Source organism: Sciurus vulgaris, assembly GCF_902686455.1.
Source record: "Sciurus vulgaris genome assembly, chromosome: 6".
In the NCBI taxonomy this organism is placed as follows: domain Eukaryota; kingdom Metazoa; phylum Chordata; class Mammalia; order Rodentia; family Sciuridae; genus Sciurus; species Sciurus vulgaris.
In genome coordinates, this window is record NC_136466.1 from 54045425 (window position 1) to 54068225 (window position 22801).

Genomic DNA, 22801 nt, shown 5'->3' on the forward strand with positions numbered 1-22801 from the left:
GTCAAATGGTAGGTCCATTCCAAGTTTTCTAAGGAATCTCCATACTGCTTTCCAGAGTGGCTGCACTAATTTGCAACCCCACCAGCAATGTATGAGTGTACCTTTCTCCCCACATCCTTGCCAACACCTGTTGTTGCTTGTATTCTTGATAATCGCCATTCTAATTGGGGTGAGATGGAATCTTAGGGTGGTTTTGATTTGCATTTCTATTATTACTAGAGATGTGGAACATTTTTTCATGTGTTTGTTGATTGCTTGTACATCTTCTTCTGTGAAGTGTCTGTTCATTTCCTTAGCCCATTTGTTGTATGGGTTATTTGTATTCTTGGTGTAGAGTTTTTTGAGTTCTTTATAGATTCTGGAGATTAGTGCTCTATCTGAAGTATGATTGGCAAAGATTTTCTCCCACTCTGTGGGCTCTTTCTTCACATTGCTGATAATTTCCTTTGCTGAGAGAAACTTTTTAGTTTGAATCTATCCCAGTTATTGATTCTTGCTTTTATTTCTTGTGCTATGGGAGTCCTGTTGAGGAAGTCTGGTCCTAAGCCGACATGTTGAAGATCTGGACTTACTTTTTTTTCTATAATCTGCAGGGTCCCTGGTCTGATTCCAGGGTCCTTAATCCATTTTGAGTTGATTTTTGTGCAGGATGAGAGATATGGGTTTATTTTCATTCTGTTGCATATGGATTTCCAATTCTCCCAGCACCATTTGTTAAAGAGGCTATCTTTTCTCCATTGCATATTTTTGGCACTTTTGTCTAGTATGAGAAAATTGTATTTATTTGGGTTTGTGTCCGTGTCCTCTATTTTGTACCATTGATCTACCTGTCTATTTAGGTACCAATACCACGCTGTTTTTGTTACTATTGCTTTGTAGTATAGTTGAAGTTCTGGTATTGCCATACCCCCAGCTTCATTTTTCCTGTGAAGGATTACTTTAGGTATTCTGGGTTTCTTATTCTTCCAGATGGATTTCATGATTGCTTGTTCTATTTCTGTAAGGTACATCATTGGGATTTTAATTGGAATTACATTGAATCTGTATAGCACTTTTGGTAGTATGGCCATTTGACAATATTAATTCTGCCTATGCAAGAACATGGGAGATCTTTCCATCTTCTAAGGTTTTCTTTAATTTCTTTCTTTAGTGTTCTGTAGTTCTCATTGTAGAGGTCTTTCACTCTTTTGTTAGATTGATTCCCAAGTATCTTATTTCAAAGAGATTTTTATTGGAAAAATTCAGGGGCAAAAGGAAAGATGATGTGGTTCTTGAATTCCCTTTTGTCTCCTGGTAACTGTAAGAAATGCTTACTTTTGAATAGAGCACGATGCTGTGATGGTCTTTTCTTATAATCTCTGCACTTGTTCTCCATAGGAAGGTCTGAGATTATCAGTATAGAAGCTGTACATGTGGAACATTTAAATTCCAGACTGAGAATGTGCTTATTATAACTCTTTGACCTGACTATTCTAGGTTTAGTAATAGCTGTTATTTTAAAACTCAGCATTTAACAGTAGTTGTTTCCAAATAATGTAGCATGTTTCCCCCTACTCTAATAGCTTATTTAAAGAGTCATTTTCCCAAGTTACCCATAGATGTTGGAAATAATTTCTGCATTTCCCCTGGCTTGTATTGTAGTTGTCAAAAAGTCAAAACACAAACACTAGCTGAACAGACTCAGTTACATCTTAACATGGTAATTGTTAAATCACTCAGTAGGAGAAAAACTTAAAAAAAAAAAAAAAAAAAAGAAGAATCACACAAGAAGTTATTATGCATATGCATTTTTAATGTCTGATTCTCTGTATAACCTTAAATTACAATGCAGGTTAAATTTCCCTTGCTGATTTATAAGCATAATGTAAACTCTAGACACAGTTAATGATATTGCAATGTAAAAGTGTTCTGTTGCAAACTAAAGACCTTGCTTAGTACTGCAAAGCTCTGGGTTCATTTCAATGTGATCATTGAGGCACTATGCAGAGATTATGCATTTATTGTATTTTTTTCATGAATACATGAATGAATAATAAGTTCAACAAACAAGAGTTTCCTACTGGGAATGTCAAACAAATCATTCTGCAAAGTGCTCTGAATTTCAATCAATCACTCCCCATAACACTTGCCCCACTGCGTTCTTCAGCTTCAGCAGAGTCAGCACTTGGAATCACTACAGTCTTGGACAAGAGACACAAGGTGCAAGAGTGTGGGAAGATCAGGCTGTACTCCTGTTTTTCTTACCCCAGCAAATTTTCCTTGCCAAGGCCCACACTGGTTACCTCTGTACTGGGGAAGGCCTAGGGCATTATTGAATCACATTCCTGTGGTCTTCTTTCAACCCCACCCCTGCTGTTACTTGTAGGTTGGGATGCAGAAGCTCTAGTGGATGGCTCAGTAGACAGAAGGTGTCCACATGACCTGAGTGGACAAGACACAACAACACCAGTAAATAGGACTGTGCAGTTTTAACACTTGTAGGACCTGGATAAATAGTATGAGTTAGTGAAATAAATTGGACATAACTTTCCTATGTATCTATGTGAATACACCATGGTGAATCTCAATATCATGTACAACTACAAGAATGGAATCCTAATTAGAATAAGTTATACTCCATGTATGTCAAAATACACTCTACTGTCATGTGTATCTAAAAAGAACAAATAAAAATTAAAAAAAATAATACGAGTTAGTTAATGAACGTGAAGATATCATACAAAACTTGGTCTGAGAGCCTGGAGTCTTTATTTCAGGAAGTACTACCTGAGATTCTGCAGATGAATTTTGGTGCCTTTGTCTTGGGGAATCACTATTTTCATTTAGAGAATTCACTAGGGCTATTATGGTGGTCTCAATCCATATCAAGGTGGGAGAAGAGGTTTGAAGAAAAGAACAATTCTTTATTTGGAATTGTTTGTCCAAAGGTAATTTTAGGACAAACAACTTTTTAGTTGGAGCTGTTCCTTCCCTCTCCCCTTTCTCTACATTGCAACCTGAGGCAAACTTTAGCACTGAAGTTGAAAACCTTCTTGGAGGGAGGTGCCAGATTTGAGGTAGAGTGTCTATAGCTTAAGGCGTCTTGATTAGTCGGAAGAAACTTGCCTGTGTACCAAGAAACCTTGTAATTCATCACCTACCAAACCAATGAATACTCAACAAACTGGGTGAATTCCAAAAGCTGCCATAATCAGATTTCTACTTTAGTATAAATGAACATCATAGTTCCTCCCCAATCAATTAAATGTTACTGAACAATAATTGCTTGTGTTTTATTTATAGCCTCCAAAATAAGATTTCCTATTAACTTTAATTAGACCCCCTCCCCGCCTGCCAAAGCACCTGTCCCATATCTGTGTGATCAGACTTTGCTTGTCAGTTTTTGTAGCCCATGGAATACACAGCATAGTGATTACTTAATAAAGTTGGTTCCTCCCTCTCTTCCAACTCCCTAACATTTATCATAAAAACAAACACCACCAGTGGTAGATTTATCAAGTTTTGCTACACAAGATGTCTTTCCCACTATGAATCTGACATTAATAAATAACATGTTTCATTGCATTTTCTGTAGAGGGAAGTAACTGGATAACATGTGACAATTATTTTAACCCTTAGGGACACATCCTGAATTATTCAGTTGGAACTGGGAAGTGTTCCAATAAAACAGACTTTCAAATTCCTGCAGCGCAATGATGGTCTTAGCTGTGTGATAGAAGAGAAACAACATCACTGTTGTAAGCCTCGGTTTTCTCATCTGTGAAATGTAGTGGTACAGATTTGTTCCAAGGTCTCTTCTGGTAGTATAGCATAGATTTTAGAGCACAAATCTGGAACTAAACAGCTTAAGGTTCAATTCTTGGTAATAACTTAACCTGTCTGTGTCTTGGAGTCCTCATCTGTGAAAAAGGTGATTGTATGGATTAAATAATTGATAAATATAAAGTATTCACCTATTCCAGGTAAGTTCTGTAAGTAAGCAATTATTATTTTGATTCTGACTTCCATAGCTATAGTCATATTTAGTATTTTGTAGTTAACATATTATTACCACCAAAGGGATAAATATGATCTTTATCTTACAAAAATATCACAATAAACCATTGATGGATACACTCTAATTACCTTCATTTTACAAATGAGGAAAATGAGGCTTAGTGCTAAGTTTGTTACCCAAGGTCTAACAACTAGTCCATCACTAAAAAGGAATCCAAGATCAGTTCTGTACGCCTACCACAGCTTCGACAATGATTTTTGTCTCACCTTCTCCTTGCAGGAGTCCATTGGAACCAGACCTGTCTTCAGGGTTGCAGAAGGAAGAAGGACTCTTTTGACACCTCTGCTTAGTCTGGTGTCAAACTCTGAAAAACATTTTCTATTGAATTGATTTGTACGTTTCGTCACTGACTCTGACTCTTTGTTTCACATTTAGTCAATGTATTTCTAAAGGAGTTCAGCTTACTTTCTTCCTCCATGCTAATCCATAATGACCACTTGCTTCTGAATTAATTACTAGTTCAGTTAGTTTGTATTACTGTATTCCTCTCTTTTTTCCTGATGGCCTTCACTGTACTTTTCAACCTGTTTCCCTTTTCTGTTCCTTCTCCTTGCTGTCTCTGCTCTTGCCCAGGAGTTAAAGGGGGAAAACAACTACCTTGTGTGTTAGTGGGGATTGAACCCACGGGCTTGCACATGCTAGGCAAGCACTCTACCACTAAGCTGTATCCCCTGTCCAAGTGGCTATCTTTGACTCATATTGTGTCCTCAGGGTTTCCATGGTGCCAATTTCTCTTTACTGTGTGTGTGTGTGTGTGTGTGTGTGTGTGTGTGTTTCAGAGAGTCAGAGTGAGAGTCTATCCTTTCTTTAGATCACCCACCAGAACACTTCTCAGTGCTTCTGGTGAGGTTTTATTAGGTGCCTAAGTATCCATTTCTTACCTGGGAGTCAAAGCAGGCCATGAATGTGGATAAGCAATAGGCGAACATTGGCATATTTCTCTGAGTCCAATGAAGCCCTTTATTTTCAAACGGATCTTTGAAACCAGAATTTAATGTCCAGGGGAGTGTCTTACATTCTCATGGACAAGCAGTCCTTTGCTCTGCCATTTAGGTAGTTGATTCACAAAAGGAAACACATACTCTTGATTATTAACTATAGTGTTAATTTTAAAGAAAATTCTGCATTTAATGCTTTATTAACTCAAATCTGTAATTCACTTAACTGTTGTGAACAGGGAAGAACCTAGAAGCTAAAAGAACATCAAATTATCTAATAGATTTATTTTTGAATTTCTAAATCAATTAGGTATGATATTCTAGTGTCCTGTCCCAGTTACATGGTGAAGGAGAAGTTCGTTTCTGGGACAGAAATTGGAATAGATGCTTATATCACTTTGCAATGTTTTGTGTTGTTTTTCTTTTAGTTATTGATATTTGGTGAGATCCATATGTGTTTAATATTCATAGGAATGTGTACACATCGATTTAGTTGGAGCTAATGAATGGGGTACTTTATTGGGAAATGGAGTACCAGGTATTCTAAGCATGTTTCACCACTTATAAAGAGAAGAAAACATTTAACACCTGTGACCTCATGCAAATGCGAAGGTAAGACATATTGTGATTATATACCCGTCAGGTCTAGAAATGACAAACATGGAGGTCATTGTCAAATGGAATCTGGACACAAGACAACCTTTCCACAAACCTCTCCTGTATCTAGGAGCACATTTTTGTCCTGTTACAGCTTGTTGAGTAGTTCCTAGCTGCTAAAAATGGATACTTTATTCTTAGAGTTAAAATAATCTTGGCTGATTGCATTTCTGATGTTCTTTCTAAAGTGTCTATACATATATACTATCATCAGATGTCTTTCCATATATATATATATGTATATATCTATATATATATATATCCTCAAAATGTTAGCACGTTCCATTTTGATACTAGGAGTTTACCAGTGTGTCCTTCATCTGTCATTTTGTCAGATCCTTGTTCCTTTCTGTCTATTAATGTCACCACCTAAATATCCTCAGGCCTCTCAAACCCTGTGTGCTGAAAGCAAAACTTATTATTTCTTTCCTCTCCTTGCTCCAAACTACTTCCTGCCACCATATTTTCTCTCAGTTAACAACCTTGCCATTTTCTTCAGTTGCTCTACTGAAAACTTTAGAGTAATTCAGGGCTAATTTTTTCTTAACCTCTATACCACCCTCCCCTCCTCCCTCGCTCTAATTAGCTTTAGTCCCACCAGTTCTATCTGTGCCACTTCTGCCACTTCAAATTCTTATCATCTCTTCACTGGTCAACTTCATTATCCTCCTTAACTGTATACCCTGTGTTTTTAGCCTCTTTTCTCATAAATCTGTCCTTCCCATCAATACCAGAGAAGAAGTTCTAAAATCAGCTCTCATGTTCACATTCCCAAATACTGGAAATGATTCCCCTTTGCCTAAAATCAGACTTCTACACGCAGTGGACAGATCTTCTCTGTTTAATCCCTGGCTGTCTTCCCAGAACACCACCCATCTTCCCTGCACTGCCCTGCACATACTGCTTGCTTATGCTTCTTCAAATGTGACATGAAATTTTATATATAGGTGCTAGTTTCTTTTGCCTATAATGTTCATTCAGTTACAGATAGGAAACTGAAGCAAAGAGACTGTTTTTTCTGGTGTTGAATCCCAAGAAGCTATAACAGTGTCAAACTCAGAATGGACACAGAAAGATACACTGATTTACCCAAAGGCATACACATACTGGCAAGAGAGAGCTAGTGTTTGGATCTCTTGGGTCTCAGCCTTATATTTTTCTATTTCTTAAATCTCCAAATATTTTAAAAATAAATTTCCCACGTAGTTTAAAGGAGATCTACTGACCTTAACGTATTTAGCCCCAAGACTTTATAAATACATGTATCAAAAGCAAGTTGACATTTTATATGGTCTATAGGACAAAAGTAAAGGTACTATATTGGGTTTGAATCTTCTCTTTGGTTTTAACATCATAAAGATAACTACATCAGTGCAATTCAATATTTAATGTGCATATAAATCACCTGGATCTTGCAAAACTATGGATTATGCTTTTTGAGGTCTAGTGGCATCCAAGATTCTGAATTTCTAACATGTTCCCAGGTGATTGCTGTAGTGCTGAATCTTAGATATCAATTCAAATAGCAGTGTGATACATAATTATATACAGATCACTTTAGGTTAACTATTATTTTTATCTTTTACCCCATAATTTGGTGGGTTTTTAAAATTCTCTACTGTATCCCATTATAGAACACAGAAATAAAAACGTTGATTATTATAAAAATATTAAGAATAATTTATCTTAATTCAGGGTTATGCAAATTAAACTAATAGTACAGATAGATAATAAACATGATAGAGGGTGAGAATCAGTGTTTATCTGTAACAGTGCTCTCTTTTTGGATCTTATTTCAGAGGAATTTTTCTAAATGGCCATATTGGCGTAATGATTATTGGTCACTGCTTCTTTAAGGGCATCCCCAGTATAATTAACCTGCAGGTATACCAAAACTGACTTGGAGAATGCACTTTGAAGATAGCTGCAACTGAACTTGCCCAGAAGTGTGAATTCAAGTATAACTCCATGAAGGGGAGGTCATCTATCACTTCTTACTGTATTAGAAATGGCTAAATCCAGACCCATCATCTGCTGTTGCCTTGTGGACTTTGAATTTAAAGAATGCAAAGTGTGACTGACCATATGCCATGTCAGCAGGAGATGTAAGAGCTGTCCCTGCTCAGTGACAACTCTGGGTCTGTGGCTACATTACTTTTCACAGTGCCACTATTACATAAGCTTGTCAGTGTCTCATTATAGATGAGTAATATTAAATTTGGTGGGCTTAGCTATTACCTTGTACTACTACTGACAAGGGGGGTACTTATTTTAGTAAATAATTGGTATACCTGCAGGTTATTGATTTTTGTTTTTTGAGCAACTGATAGTAAAATAAATGGCTAGTAAATAGCTTGGTTCATGAAGATATTTTCACATACTACATTTAATATATTTAAAAATATTTTATATTGAAAGTTAAAATAACATGGGGCAGTTTTCACTATGATTACATTGATAGAAGAGTGGGGGTTTACTGAGCCAGGAAAGAAATTAGAGTGCTTCATTTTATTTATTTATTTATTTATTTATTTAATTTTTTTATTATTTTTTTTTAGGTTTCTGTATTTCACTTTTATTTAAATTAAAAATCATAAATTTACTTAGGGCAATGATGTTTGATTCATTCTGTTATTTTTTTTTTCCTTCCCGCCCCTCCCTTCCCACCCCTCTTTTCCCTCTATACAGTCCTTCCTTCATCCATTCTTACCACCTTCCTTATCCCTAACCCTAAACCTAACCCTAACACTAACGCTAACCCCTCATACCCCCGATTATATGTCCTCATCCGCTTATCAGCGAGATCATTCGTCCTTTAGTTTTTTGAGATTGGCTTATCTCACTTAGCATGATATTCCCCAATTTCATCCATTTGCCTGCAAATGCCTAATTTTATCATTCTTCATGGTGGAGTAATATTCCATTGTATATATATGCCACAGTTTCTTTATTCATTCATCAACTGAAGGGCATCTAGGTTGGTTCCACAATCTGGCTATGGTGAATTGAGCAGCTATGAACATTGATGTGGCTGTATCTCTGTAGTATGCTGATTTTAAGTCCTTTGGGTATAGGCCAAGGAGTGGGATAGCTGGGTCAAATGGTGGTTCCATTCCAAGCTTTCTGAGGAATCTCCATACTGCTTTCCAGAGTGGCTGCACTAATTTGCAACCCCACCAGCAATGTATGAGTGTACCCTTTTCCCCACATCCTCGCCAACACCTGTTGTTGCTTTTGTTCTTGTTAATCGCCATTCTAATTGGGGTGAGATGAAATATTAGGGTAGTTTTGATTTGCATTTCTCTTATTACTACAGATGTTGAACATTTTTTCATATATCTGTTGATTGCTTGTACATCTTCTTCTGTGAAGTGTCTGTTCATTTCAATCCATTTGTTGATTGGATTATTTGTATTCTTGGTGTAGAGTTTTTTGAGTTCTTTACAGATTCTGGAAATTAGTACTCTATCTGAAGTATGAGTGGCAAAGATATTCTCCCACTCTGTAGGCTCTCTCTTCACATTACTGATAGTTTCCATTGCTGAGAGAAAGCTTTTTAGTTTGAATCTATCCCAGTTGTTGATTCTTGCTTTTATTTCTTGTGCTATGGGAGTCCTGTTAAGGAAGTCTGATCCTAAGTCAACAAGTTGAAGATTTGGACCTACTTTTTCTTCTATAAGATGCAGCGTCTCTGATCTGATTACGAGGTCCTTGATCCATTTTGAGTTGAGTTTTGTGCAGGGTGAGAGATATGGGTTTAATTTCATTCTCTTGCATATGGTTTTCCAGTTTTCCCAGCACCACTTGTTGAAGAGGCTATCTTTTCTCCATTGCATATTTTTGGCATCTTTGTGTAGTATGAGAAAATTGTATTTATTTGGGTTTGTGTCCATGTCCTCTATCTGTACCATTGATCTACCTGTCTATTTTTGGTGCCAATACCATGCTGTTTTTGTTACTATTGCTTTGTAATAGAGTTGAAGATCTGGTATTGCGATACCCCCTGCTTCGCTCTTTCTATTGAGGATTGCTTTAGCTATTCTGGGTTTCTTATTCTTCCAGATGAATTTCATAATTGCTTGCTCTATTCCTGTGAGGTACATCATTGGGACTTTAATTGGAATTGCATTGAATCTGTATAGCACTTTTGGTAGTATGGCCATTTGACAATATTAATTCTGCCTATCCAAGAACATGGGAGATCTTTCCATCTTCTAAGGTTTTCTTTAATTTCTTTCTTTAGTGTTCTGTAGTTCTCATTGTAGAGGTCTTTCACCTCTTTTGTGAGATTGATTCCCAAGTATTTTATTTTTTTCGAGGCTATTGTGAATGGGGTAGTTTTCCTAATTTCTCCTTCTGAAGGTTCATCACTTATGTATAAAAATGCATTGGATTTATGAGCATTGATCTTGTAACCTGCTACTTTACTGAATTCATGTATGAGTTCTAAGAGTTTTCTGGTGAAATTTCCCGGTTCTTCTAAATATATAATCATGTCATCAGTGAACAGGCATAGTTTGAGTTGTTCTTTTCCCTTTAATTTCTTTGGTTTGTCTAATTGCTCTGGCTAGAGTCTCAAGAACAATGTTGAATAGAAGTGGTAAAAGAGGGCATCCCTGCCTTGTTCCAGTTTTTAGGGGGAATGCTTTCAGTTTTTCACCATTTAGAATGATATTGGCCATGGGCTTAGCGTAGATGGCCTTTACAATGTTAAGGAATGTTTCCACTACCCCAATTTTCTCTAGTGTTTTGAGTATGAGGGGATGCTGTATTTTATCAAATGCTTTTTTTGCATCTATTGAAATAATCATGTGATTCTTAACTTTTAGTCTGTTGATATGGTGAATGATATTTATTGATTTCTGGATGTTGAACCAACCTTGCATCCCTGGGAAAAAACCCACTTGATCATGGTGCACTATCTTTTTAATATGTTTTGTATGCGATCTGCTAAAATTTTGTTGAGAATTTTTGCATCGATGTTCATTAAGGATATTGGTCTGAAATTTTCTTTCCTCAATGTGTCTCTGTCTGGTTTAGGTATCAGGGTGATATTGGCTTCATAGAATGAGTTTGGGAGGGTTCCCTCCTCTTCTATTTTATGGAATACTTTGAGAAGTATTGGAATGAGTTCTTCTTTAAAGGTTTTGTAGAACTCGGCTGAGAACCCATCTGGTTCCGGACTTTTCTTTGTTGATAGGCTTTTGATGACCTCTTCTATTTCATTGCTTGAAATTGATTTCTTTAAGTTGTGTATGTCCTCCTCGTTCAGTTTAGGTAATTCATATGTCTCTAGAAACTTGTTGATGTCTTCGAGGTTTTCTGTTTTGTTGAAGTATAGATTTTCAAAAGAGCTTCTAATTATGTTTTGTATTTCACTTTGTCTGTTGTGATATTTACTTTTTCATTCTGAATTTTAGTAATTTGAATTTTCTCCCTCTTTCTCTTTGTTAGTGTGGCTAAGGGTTTATCAATTTTGTTTATTTTTTCAAAGAACCAACTATTTATTTTGTTAATTTTTCCGATTGTTTCTTTTGTTTCAATTTCTTTGATTTCGGCTCTGATTTTAACTATTTCCTGTCTTCTACTACTTTTGGTGTTGGTCTGCTCTTCTTTTTCTGGGGCTTTGAGTTGTAGTGTTAGGTCGTTTATTTGTTGATTTCTACTTCTTTTGTTGAATGCGCCCCATGAAATAAATCTTCCTCTAAGCACTGCTTTCATAGTGTCCCAGAGATTTTGATATGATGTGTCTTTGATCACCTTTACTTCTAAGAATTTTTTTATTTCCCTCCTGATGTCTTCTGTTATCCATTCATCATATAATAGTTTATTATTTAATCTCCAGGTATTGGAGAAATTTCTGTTTTTTATTCTGTCATTTATTTCTAATTTCAATCCATTGTGATCTGATAGAGTACAAGGTAGTATCTCTATCTTCTTGTATTTGCTAACAATAGCTTTGTGGCAGAAAACATGGTCTATTTTAGAGAAGGATCCATGTGCTGCTGAGAGTGTATTTGTTCTTTGTTGGATGGTATATTCTATATAAGTCGGTTAAGTCTAAATTGTTGATTGTGTTATTGAGATCTATGGTTTCTTTATTCAATTTTTGTTTGGATGATCTATCCAGCGGTGAGAGAGGTGTGTTAAAATCACCTACTATTATTGTGTTGTGGTCTATTTGATTTCTGGAATTGAGAAGGATTTGTTTGATGTACATGGATGAGCCAATGTTCAGGGCGTAGATATTTATGATTGTTATGCCTTGCTGATTTATGCTTCCCTTAAGCAGTATGTAATGTCCTTCTTTATCCCTTCTGACTAGTTTTGGCTTGAAGTCCACATTATCTGAAATGAGGATGGATGCTCCAGCTTTTTTACTGTGTCCGTGTGCATGGTATGTTTTTTCCCATCCTTTCACCTTTAGTCTATGGGTATCTCTTTCTATGAGCTGAGTCCCTTGCAGGCAGCATATTGTTGGATTTTTCTTTTTAATCGAATCTGCCAGTCTATGTCATTTCATTGATGAGTTCAGGCCATTAACATTCAGGGTTATTATTGTGATTTGTATTCCCAGTCATTTGACTCATTTTTGTTTTTTGACATGATTTGGTTTCTCCTTTATTTGGCTATTCCTTTAGGCTAGTTCCTCCCATTGCTGATTTGTATTGTTGTTTTTCATCTCTTCCTCATGGAATATTTCCTGAGAATTGTTCTGTAATGCCAGCTTTCTTTTTGTAAATTCCTTTAGCTTTTGTTTATCATGGAAGGATCTTATTTCATTGTGAAATCTGAAAGTAAGTTTTGCTGGGTATAAGATTGTTGGTTGGCATTCGTTTTCTTTCAGGGCTTGGTAAATGTTGTTCCAGGCCCTTCTAGCTTTTAGGGTCTGGATTGAAAAATCTGCTGATATTCTTATTGGTTTCCCCCTGAATGTAATTTGATTCTTTTCTCTCACGGCCTTTAAAATTCTGTCTTTATTTTGTATGTTAGGTATTTTCATAATAATGTGCCTTGGTGTGAGTCTGTTGTTATTTTGTATATTTGGAGTCCTATAAGCCTCTTGTACTTGGTTTTCCATTTCATTCTTCAGATTTGGGAAATTTTCTGATATTATTTTATTGAGTAGATTGTTCATTCCTTTGGTTTGTTTCTCTAAGCCTTACTCAATCCCAATAATTCTTAAATTTGGCCTTTTCATGATATCCCATAATTCTTATAGATTCTGTTCATGATTTCTTACCATCTCTTCTGTTTGGTCCACTTTGTTTTCAAGATTAAATATTTTCTCTTCAATATCTGAGATTCTGTCTTCCAGGTGTTCTATCCTATTGGTTATGCTATCTGTGGAGTTTTTAACTTGGTTTATTGTTTCCTTCATTTCAAGGATTTCTGTTTGTTTTTTTTTTCAGTATCTCTAACTCTTTATTGAAATGATCTCTTGCTTCTCATATTTGCTCTTTTAACTGTTGATTGGTGCAATCATTTAAAGCTTGCATTTGCTCTTTCATTTCCGTGGTTCTATTTTAGTCTGAGTCTCTCAATGCCTCCCCTTCTTGAATCCTGGGTTCTGGAGCGACTGGAGATGCAGTCACCCTCTAGTCTGCCATCTTGGATTGCCCCGTGGAAAAAGCCTGCGGCCAGAGAGGGGCTGGGCCACCTGGAGAGGTCTCTGGCTTCCCTGCCCTGGTCCCAGAGGCTGCTTGCAGGTCAGAGGTCTCCGCTGGTTTGGGGACTTGTGGCTGACTCTGTGTAGAAAGGCTCTCACTGGGCGGTCTGCTCGGAGAAGCTAGCCTAGAAAGGCGCTTCCTGCTGGAGGGAGCCGGGCTGCTTGGGGAAGTCCCTGGCTGCCCTGTCCTGGTCTCTGGAGCAAACTGCAGATGGGTAGAGTGCTTCATTTTTATCAGAATCCTTTCATACATCTGGTCACTGACGGTGCTCAGAACCTTCTGAACAATGCTGAATACTGAATTATTAATTTTGATGGTTGGGGAATGCTTTAAAAACTTAATAACAAATCCTCTTAAGTTTTAAAAAGGAGCCCCAATTTCAGGAATCCATAGAAGATTATGCTCTTCTGTGATTGACATAAAAATTGTCTGTTTTGGTCATATTAAAAAAAAATTAACTCTCTTTCCACCTCCAATCCAAACTGGAGAATTTCTGGCTTGATTGTTCAAGGTGGAATACACTGAATTCCTATTATAATCCTGATTTTCAGGGAATGCTTTTGGTGGGCTCTGTGTCTGTCTTTCAAAAGATGATATTCAGTAAATTAAACTGTTTTAATTTACTAAGAACCTGTCTAGATGTTTGACATTTCAGTATTCTGACAGTTCCCAAGTTTCTTTTGGGGGAAAACAGTACATGTTGAATGATTGTCCAGATTTCCTTAATGTGGATGTTTTATTTTTTTTAATTAATTAATTAATTAATTTATGGATGTTTTATTTTTAAGCATATATCTGGAAGTTCTCTTGAATAATTTAACACTTTTCCATGCAGGTGTGGCTGGGAGAGGCTCTTCTCTATAACCATGGGGGAGGTGGAAAGTTATATAATTTTTAAGTGTGCATTTGAAAGCCGCATATTCTTCTGTAGTTTTCAGGCTCTTTTGCTTTGTCTTCCAGTTGTGGCCTGATGGCTGAGGGGGGAGGCCTTGGCAAACACTCAATGTGTTTCTTAAAGTGCTCTGGCGGAAAAACAAAGCATCCTCTTCAAAGGCCTTCTCTGCTTAGCCGATTTCAGAATTAAACACTTTTAGGCTCTGTTATGATTTTCACGGAGCCATGTCTGTTTTTCTTTCGAGGTTAATATCTCCTTCTGTTCCCCAGTGAATCCAAAGGAAGTGTGAGTCATAGTCAGTGAAATCACAGTGGGAATGGAATGGTGTTGTCAGACCCAGAGTTGGGTGTTTCTGCAGATGATTGTTGTGCTGGACAACAGAGGAGCCAATGGAGATCAAAATGTGTGTGTGTGTGTGTGTGTGTGTGTGTGTGTGTGTGTGTTAAAGGTGCTAATGAGGATAGTTTTCATTTGGGACCTGGTCTGAGAGCCAGTATGTCTGGAACTCTGCCATTTAATGTGCTTGGTAATCTTGCTTGAGCAACTTAACTTTCTGGGCTTCAATTTTTCCATTTAAAAATAAGACTATTTGATCTTTACTGTCGCTTTTGGCAAGATGGTTCTATAATTTTCCTTTAATTTACCACAAAGAGCTGTGGACCAGAAAATTTTCTAAAACCTTGTTTCTAACATAAGATCAATCTGATGAGTACTAGCAATGAAAAAGAAATCATTAATAGGTACATATGGATTTGTAGTAGTATTTGTTTCTTAAATGCTAATCTTCAGTAAATTGCTTGATCATTTGGTATGCAGCATGCTGTAAGTATATTACATATTGTATTTATTTTATATTGGAAGTGCCATTGAGCATTGCATATGGCTGCTCTGGATTTGTCAATAATAGTCCCTGTGCATTCCATATGGAAACCAGCTATGTAACCCTTATATGGTAGTATTCCTTTTACTTTTGTAGTGTCATTTATGATCTGTGTAATTAATGCATGTGAAATTTCATAGTCTTGTACTTTCCCAAATTATACTCTTAAGAAGAAAATAGTAATTGGAGCAGTTCTAAATAGGAAAAGCCTTTTTCTTTTCTTCCCTTCCTTCCTTTCTTCCCATCCTTTCTTCCTCTTCTTTCTTTCTTTCTTTCTTTCTTTCTTCTTCTTTCTTTCTTTTTTTCATCTTCCTATCAGTATGATTGACTAAGGAAATGATTTTCCAGTGGAAAATCTGAAATTATGTTCATTTTTAGGAAGGATTTTTGAAAGCAAAATTATATATATTTAACATATATGTATTAAATCTCAGTTAACTATAACCTAAAATCTTACTTCAAATCTTCAACTTTCATATTTTGATAGGGTACATTTTAATGATCCTGAATATACTTCTTTATAAATTTTGCATATTAATACTGTTATATTGTGAAGGTTTAAAAAAAGATTAAGGATTATGCCTACTAATAATTTATATTTTTTGATTCACATTTATATGCTTTAATTGGAGTGGAATATACTAGTAAATACTCTATTTTTTTGTAAGAAAGCATACAGTTTTTATTGTTATGATTTAGCTATGAAGTGTCTCATTTTCAAAGAGATATGTAGGACATATGCTTACGCATTCTGTTAGCAGTGAGCGATCCAAATGGAGAAAACATTTCCATGAGAAAAGCAAGTCATATAATGAAAAGGACCTTAATAATCCAGGGAAGACTATTAAAAACATTCCAGATCATCTATGTTGATGATATGCACTTTGAAATGCTTTAAATCAGAAGTTTTCTCTTGGCTGATGATCATTTGTACCTCGTTAATGATTTGACAAGTTCACCCCGGTTATTTTCTTTAGTAAAATCCTCCCCTGCTCAGAAATGCATGTTTATTTAAGACAAAGAGAGACAGGCCTTTCTCTGCTGCTGCTGGAAGTGTGTGCTCTGGTGGTGTGTTCGTTTTCCTGACTCATCTTTAGGTTAAAAAAAAAAAAATTACATATTTGTTTGGCTGTTTGGAAAAATCCTTCCAGTATTTTTTTCTCATGTCTGAAATGGTTCATATTAAAGCTTTCATAATACCCTTCAGTTTCTGTGTTAAATTGATGTTTAAATTGGAAAGAAAGTGGGAACCTTGGCAGTTTAGATAATTCACTTCATCTGGTGTCCAGCTATGGTACAATCACATCATATGCCAGCTCTCAGACGAGATGAAACGAGCCCTCGGGCACTGAAGCTACATTTTAGGAGCAGTGGGAAAATACAGTTAGAGTTCTTTGTTTCATCATTTCATTCTATAAATGGTAAATTATTTTGACCGGAATTTTAAAGTGTTAAAAGAACATTTAAAGGTTCTGCGGTGGCTAGCTGTGAAGCTGAATGCAGATTGTTGATCAGTATGCTGGGCAGAAAGTGTGGAGCCCCCATGTCAGCAATGATGTCTTTATTCCCTGAGTATTGAGTGCTGTGAGGAAATGGTGATATTGTTAGCATATGAATAACATCAAGCCCTCCATTGGAAGATAAACCTCCAATCTTCTGAAATGGAGTGCACAGCCTCCCCTCATGTACTGAAGTGCCTCCTTTTCTAGCTGTGTGCTCTGTCCAACCCCAGAGCGGTTTCATCCAGAACAGGCAAGTTGATATTCAGCACGGGGTTGCTGGTGCATGACTGCACATTCCATCACTTAGGAGAAAACATTTTCACAATCAAATTGCCTTTCTACTTGAAGGGTAGGAAGGCTATTTATTTATTTTTTTAAAGTTTGGTTGGGGGTGGGGGGAGCAACATTTTCTTTAGAGTCTCCCAAGAAGCTCATGACTTTTAGTATTATTTGTCCTAAAAATGAGAGACTGATCTAACCAGTTGACAAGAAATAGAGTGGATAACTGCCTCTTCAGCTCTGAATGCAGACATGACTCTTTTCTGTGCTGTTGGATTCTTCAATCAATACTGACATGCTGGCCAGACACAATTTAAAAATAATGCATTGGTCCTATTCTTCTCTTCTCTGCATATTATTTGAGCAAGATAAGTTGTTCTCTTCAAAGGCCCCTTCTCTTCCCACCTGTCTGCATGATCAACAAATGTGACTGCTGTTCAGAATGGAATTTTAGTTCAGCAGCAGAATTACTGGGACTTTTAAGAGCACCAGCCACATCAAATAGGTCCTGGGATGATAAACTGTATGACAGCCCATAGCTAAGCAAGTAATTCCAGATGCTTTGGATGTTTAGTCTATTAGTTCATGGGGACATGTAAGAAATAGTCAGTTTCCATTAATGTTCAATTTATATTGGCCAAGATGCTTAGGGTATAAGGCTGCTAGTCATTTCTATAACAACTTTATTTATAGGGGAAGCCTTTTCTGAAAGGTACATGGCTGGAACCTCATTTCTGATCTCATATGTTATGCTGACCAAAAGCGTCTGTCAAACTTAGATCAATGTCATGTGCTATATTTTCATTTTCATTACTCTTGGAATCCTTTTTTTTTAAATTCATGTTGCCAGCTGTTATATTAACATTCAGTAAAGTTTAGGTTAGCTGAATTCCAGCCTATGGTTTAGAAATAAGCAGAGCATAATGTTGACATGATTGATTTCCCGTTAACTCTGTGTGGTTTACTCTTGCATGTTCAAAGACATATCTGTTTACAAAAGCAAAGAAACAACACATTTGCTTTATAAAGAGCTGAATGTACTATTGATGGAATGCTGTTTTATAGTCATTGTCAGAGAATAGGTTCTTCTCTCTCACCCAGTACACCAAGTTATGTTCTCGTATTCTCACTGAGTGACATATATTGAGAATGTGAATCTTGGTTAGTCAAACTTGTTTGATTGTGAAATTCTGGGTTGCTTCCAAATGGGAGGCTGGAATTGAGAGAAATGACACAAAGGCTTCCAGGACATGTTAGGAATACCAAGTACTATCTCTAGATTTTCTAATTAGTTTTCAGGACAAATGATCAAGAAATTACAGCAATGTACCTGATTTAGCTCAAATTTAAACATGGTGCATTTAATAAGAATTTGCATTCTCACTTCCAGATGATTCCATTTTAGGTTTTAACTTATTTATTTCTTATATTTTAAGCCCCAGCTTCCCTTGTCTTCTTTTTTTCTTTTTTACTGATCCAAATATTGATCAGCAAATGTCATTGTTCTGGGCTGGATTTTTCTTGCTGAAGAAGAGGCAGCTTCTTTTATAGCTATTCAAGGGAGGTGAAAAAGACACCATACTTAATTCAGTAATGGATAGGTTCATGAGCATGGCAGAGCACAAGAGCCTGCTTGTTACTCTTCTAATTATTTTTTCATGATATCCCTTGGTAATAATTTTCACATTTTAAAGAATACTTTATGCAGAAGTTAGGAGGGCAGAGGTTGGAAGGAACCAAGTGATTTCACTGATAAAAAGAATAGTCTCATTTAATGATGTCAGAGTTGGATGAACTGATGGCTTTTATATGTCAGAGATTTCAAGGCATCTAAATTACTTTAAAGTTATTGCCAACTATCCTGATTGTGTGGGATAGCCATTAAATATCACACACAATTGCTAATCTACACGCTGGCTAAAAAATTTTTTTAGAAAGGTGATTAGCATGACATGTAAAAATAAGACATATCATACTAGCATATTAAAAAATGTCACCTGGGGCTGGGGAGATAGTTCAGTCAGTAGAGTGCTTAGGCCCTCGGTTTGATCCCCAGCACTGCAAAAAAAAAAAAAAAAAAAAAAAAAAAATGTTGCCTGGCCATCATGCATCGTTTTGAAGCTAGAAAAACTGATTTTTTTCTGTGAATTATAATATGAAAAAGGTCATCTTTCTATCCTGGAATCAGAACCCTGGTGACTTGCCAGAAAGTCTTGTGACTATTTTTGGATCCCGATTAAGTTTGAAGACATCTGTTTCATCCCATGAATATTACTAATAATTCCCCTTCCCCAAGCCCACCTTGCTCATTGAGTGTGCAAGAATTCTTTAAGGTAGATATAGTTGAATAGTAATTTCTAAGGCACCTTCAAAGTGTGTATATAAATATGTATATACACATGGATATAAGTATATATGTATATATATGAGCACATTTCTTATTTTTATGGTATTAGAGATGGAACCCAGGACCTGACACATGGTAGGCAAGAGCTCTGCCACTACATCCTCAGCTTCAAAGTGTGTTATTTTAAATAATGCCAAGTTGTTTCTAGTTCTCTTATAAAATATTTCCTTTCTATTCCTATGAAACATTATTACCTTGCAAGCTCTTCAGAATAATTTCATTTCAAAATAAGGTGACAGCCTGTGAGGTAGTATTCTACCATTTTTGAAGAGCAGCCATTTTATTTATCTTAACATTTTAAAAATTAGATGGATTGTTTTTACCTTGTTAGAATTGTACATTATTTGGTCAAATGAATTACTGGAGGGAGTTAATTATCAATAAAAGAATACATAATATCTATGTATCTAAATAAATATTTTAATGTCATGGCTAGGAAATATATTATGATTTAAGATATGTGTATTATCGATTAAGTAGAAATTTTCATTTGTAACAAGAAACAAAAGTTTCAAATAGTAAAGAATGACTTCATAATGAAAATTTTATTTTTCTTTATTGGATACCTAGGAGGGTCATAAACATGGAGAATTTTGAACTGATTTTATGAATCTAGATCAGTAGTTATTCATTTATTTATTCACTGTAATAAGTACTTATTGAGGGTGGCATGCATAGAGCTGACAGCAAATCATAAAACAATAAATGGCCCATTGATAAAATGTGAAAAGATGAAGGCTTGAACAATGATAAGGACAGGGGAAGTTGGAAGTGGAGGGCTTTGGGAGCTCTGTAGGAAAAAGGAAGAGTAGACTACATCCCATGTACAGCAGCACCACCTGTTCAACTTGGATGCCAAAGTGTTCCTCCCCTAGCTATTTCTGAGGTCGGGATATTGCTCCATATGTACTCAAGAAGGGGCCCTTTGTTTTTGCTCTGACCTAATCATCATGCTAACCATGTTACACCTCTGTAATTGGCATCTCTTGGAAAATCCCTATGCCCTGGGCAAAAATGTGGTTTGCCAATGCCCACTGTTACTATCTTTTTTGTGTGTCTGGAAGAAGTGACACTATTAGGTAAAGAGATATTCTTTTCCCAAAGTATGGGCCAAGGTAACTTGCTAATTCTCCATAGTATAAGAGGTTTAATTAAAGTATTAAAACAATGCATATTATGAAGCACAATAAAATTTCCAACTGTATAGTCTTACATTACTTCCCATTCCACATCCATACTCCCAGGGGTAGGCTTTAGGGATCAAGAAAGTGTGTTAGATTCTCAAGAGTGTATGCTAAGGTAAGGGGGGTTATATTTTGAAATGTATTAATATTCTCCACTCTTCTGAAATTCTATATACACAGCTCTCTCTGGCTAGCTTGAGGCGTCCGTTTTCATTGTTGGGGGTAGGGCTATAATTTTTGTAGTAGGAATGAAAAGAGGAGAAAAAGATACTGTATTCAGCTGCTGATACCTTCAAAGGCATATTGAGGTCAAGGGAGAGTGACAGACTTGAAATCTAGGGATCTTTGACAAAGATAGACAATTCCGAAATTCTTTTACCTACTTATATCCTACATCAAAGGGCAGGCCCAGCAGATAACATAATAGAAAATTATATGCCTAAAGAAGGATAAAGGAAGATTCAAGTATAGAGAGTGAATACTCCAGACCTATTTCTCTGGTTGTTATGGGTTGGCTGCCTAACAGAGAAACAGGTGGGAGATACAAAGTGGCCAGGTAGATGTGACTTAATCTGTTCTCTGTGAGCTTTTCAATGGATCGATGAGATGATGTGAAATAAGCTGAGATGACTTGTCCTTTGCTTGTGTCTGCAGAAAAATGTGCCCCATAGCTTTCTGAACCAGTTTTGGCAAACTTAGGTGCCAAGCATGGTAGGAAGAAGGAGCTGGAGTTCTATTTTCCAAGCAATCCTGATTTCCCAAAACAGATACAGAAACTGATAGAACTGAAAGTCAGTGGCACTCACATGTTGTGGCAGAGGGTGAGGTGCCTAGCAGCAGAAGCCATGATCCAGGAGATGCACCAGGAAGAGGCTGGGAGAGTCAGACAGGGCCTTAAGAACTGGCTGAAGCCACAGCTAGCCAGGGAGCTTGGTTTTCACTCTTCTGGCTCAATAACTTCTGCTCTTCTTTGGGTACCAGTTTGCTTTGTGGATGTCTCTCCCTAGGAGGGACAGGTTTGGGGGAGTGAGGCCATATTGCATAATAGTAAATATCTTATATTTATAATTAATATAATTTTAAATTATAGAATCATTCTGGAAAATTTATCGACAAATCCTGCATGATTGCGCAACTTGGCCATCTGCCATGTTGTGGGATTTCCCTTTCTTGATGGTTCTTCCAGTTTCCTCTTTCAGGGTTCCAAATCCTTTCTCAAAGCTTCAGCAGATAATTCGAAGTACTCTTATTACTTCGTTGCCCAGAGTAATATATGTTGTCTTCTTCTTCAAGATGTCTTCCATGTTTCAGAAGCTAATCGGTTGTTAAGGTAGTTTCCTAAACAAAAAATAGCTGTCTTAGGACTGCAGTAGTCTTTCTCACCCAACTGATTGAAATGACAATCACAGTTTATAACACTTATCTATCTCCATATCCATATTTCTCCTTATTTTTCTTCAAAATATTATGTAGGGGTACCACATATTTGCTATTAAAGTGTACTTTCATTAATTCAGATAATTTGGGACACCATTATAATTAAAGGCTAGAAAAGCGTATTATGTTGTATTATTTAATTCCAGAATTATTACATAAATATGTACTTCTTAAATTAGGGAAAATCCTAAATGTTGATACACATAGTTTCTCTTATATATTTTCAAAATAAGAGAATAAGCCAGCCCTTTTCCCATCCCTTATAGCTCCAAATTTAAGGAAATCCAAAACAATATGATCAAGGTCAGTCAGTTTTACTTCAGAGGAAAGGCATGTTGTAAAGTTCTCTGGGTTAGAAACCCCTCTATTTTCAATAAATACCCAAACACAACTTTGAACGTGTAGGATTATTTTAAGGCATTTTCATGTAGAAATTGTCTGGAGAAGAGTTAGTGGGGGAAAGTTGTTATAACTTGTCTACTCACAGTGAGAGTATTGTTATGTGGCAAAAATGATATTTTCCCTCTTGTAGAATTTTCCAGTAAAAGAGGAGGAATTAGAGGATCAGATTTACAGCTTCCCTTACCTCTAATCTTCTTACTTCCTAAGTGCATGGTTTAGTTGATAAAGCAGATGGGAAAATGAGATCAGGTGAATTTGGTCCAATAACTGGTGATACTTATGGGAGAAGAGTTGAATTTGATGTACTTATGAATGAATAAAGTTTAAAAACACACTGAAAATATAATCTCATTAAAAACAAAAATAATACTATATTTAATCTAACAATTTTACATTCTGTAGATCTAAGAAGTAACTTATGCAGTATTGTATGGCTTGTCTTATTTATTCAAAAATTAAGGTTTCTGTTTCAATCCAGTTGCTTGCATTTGGG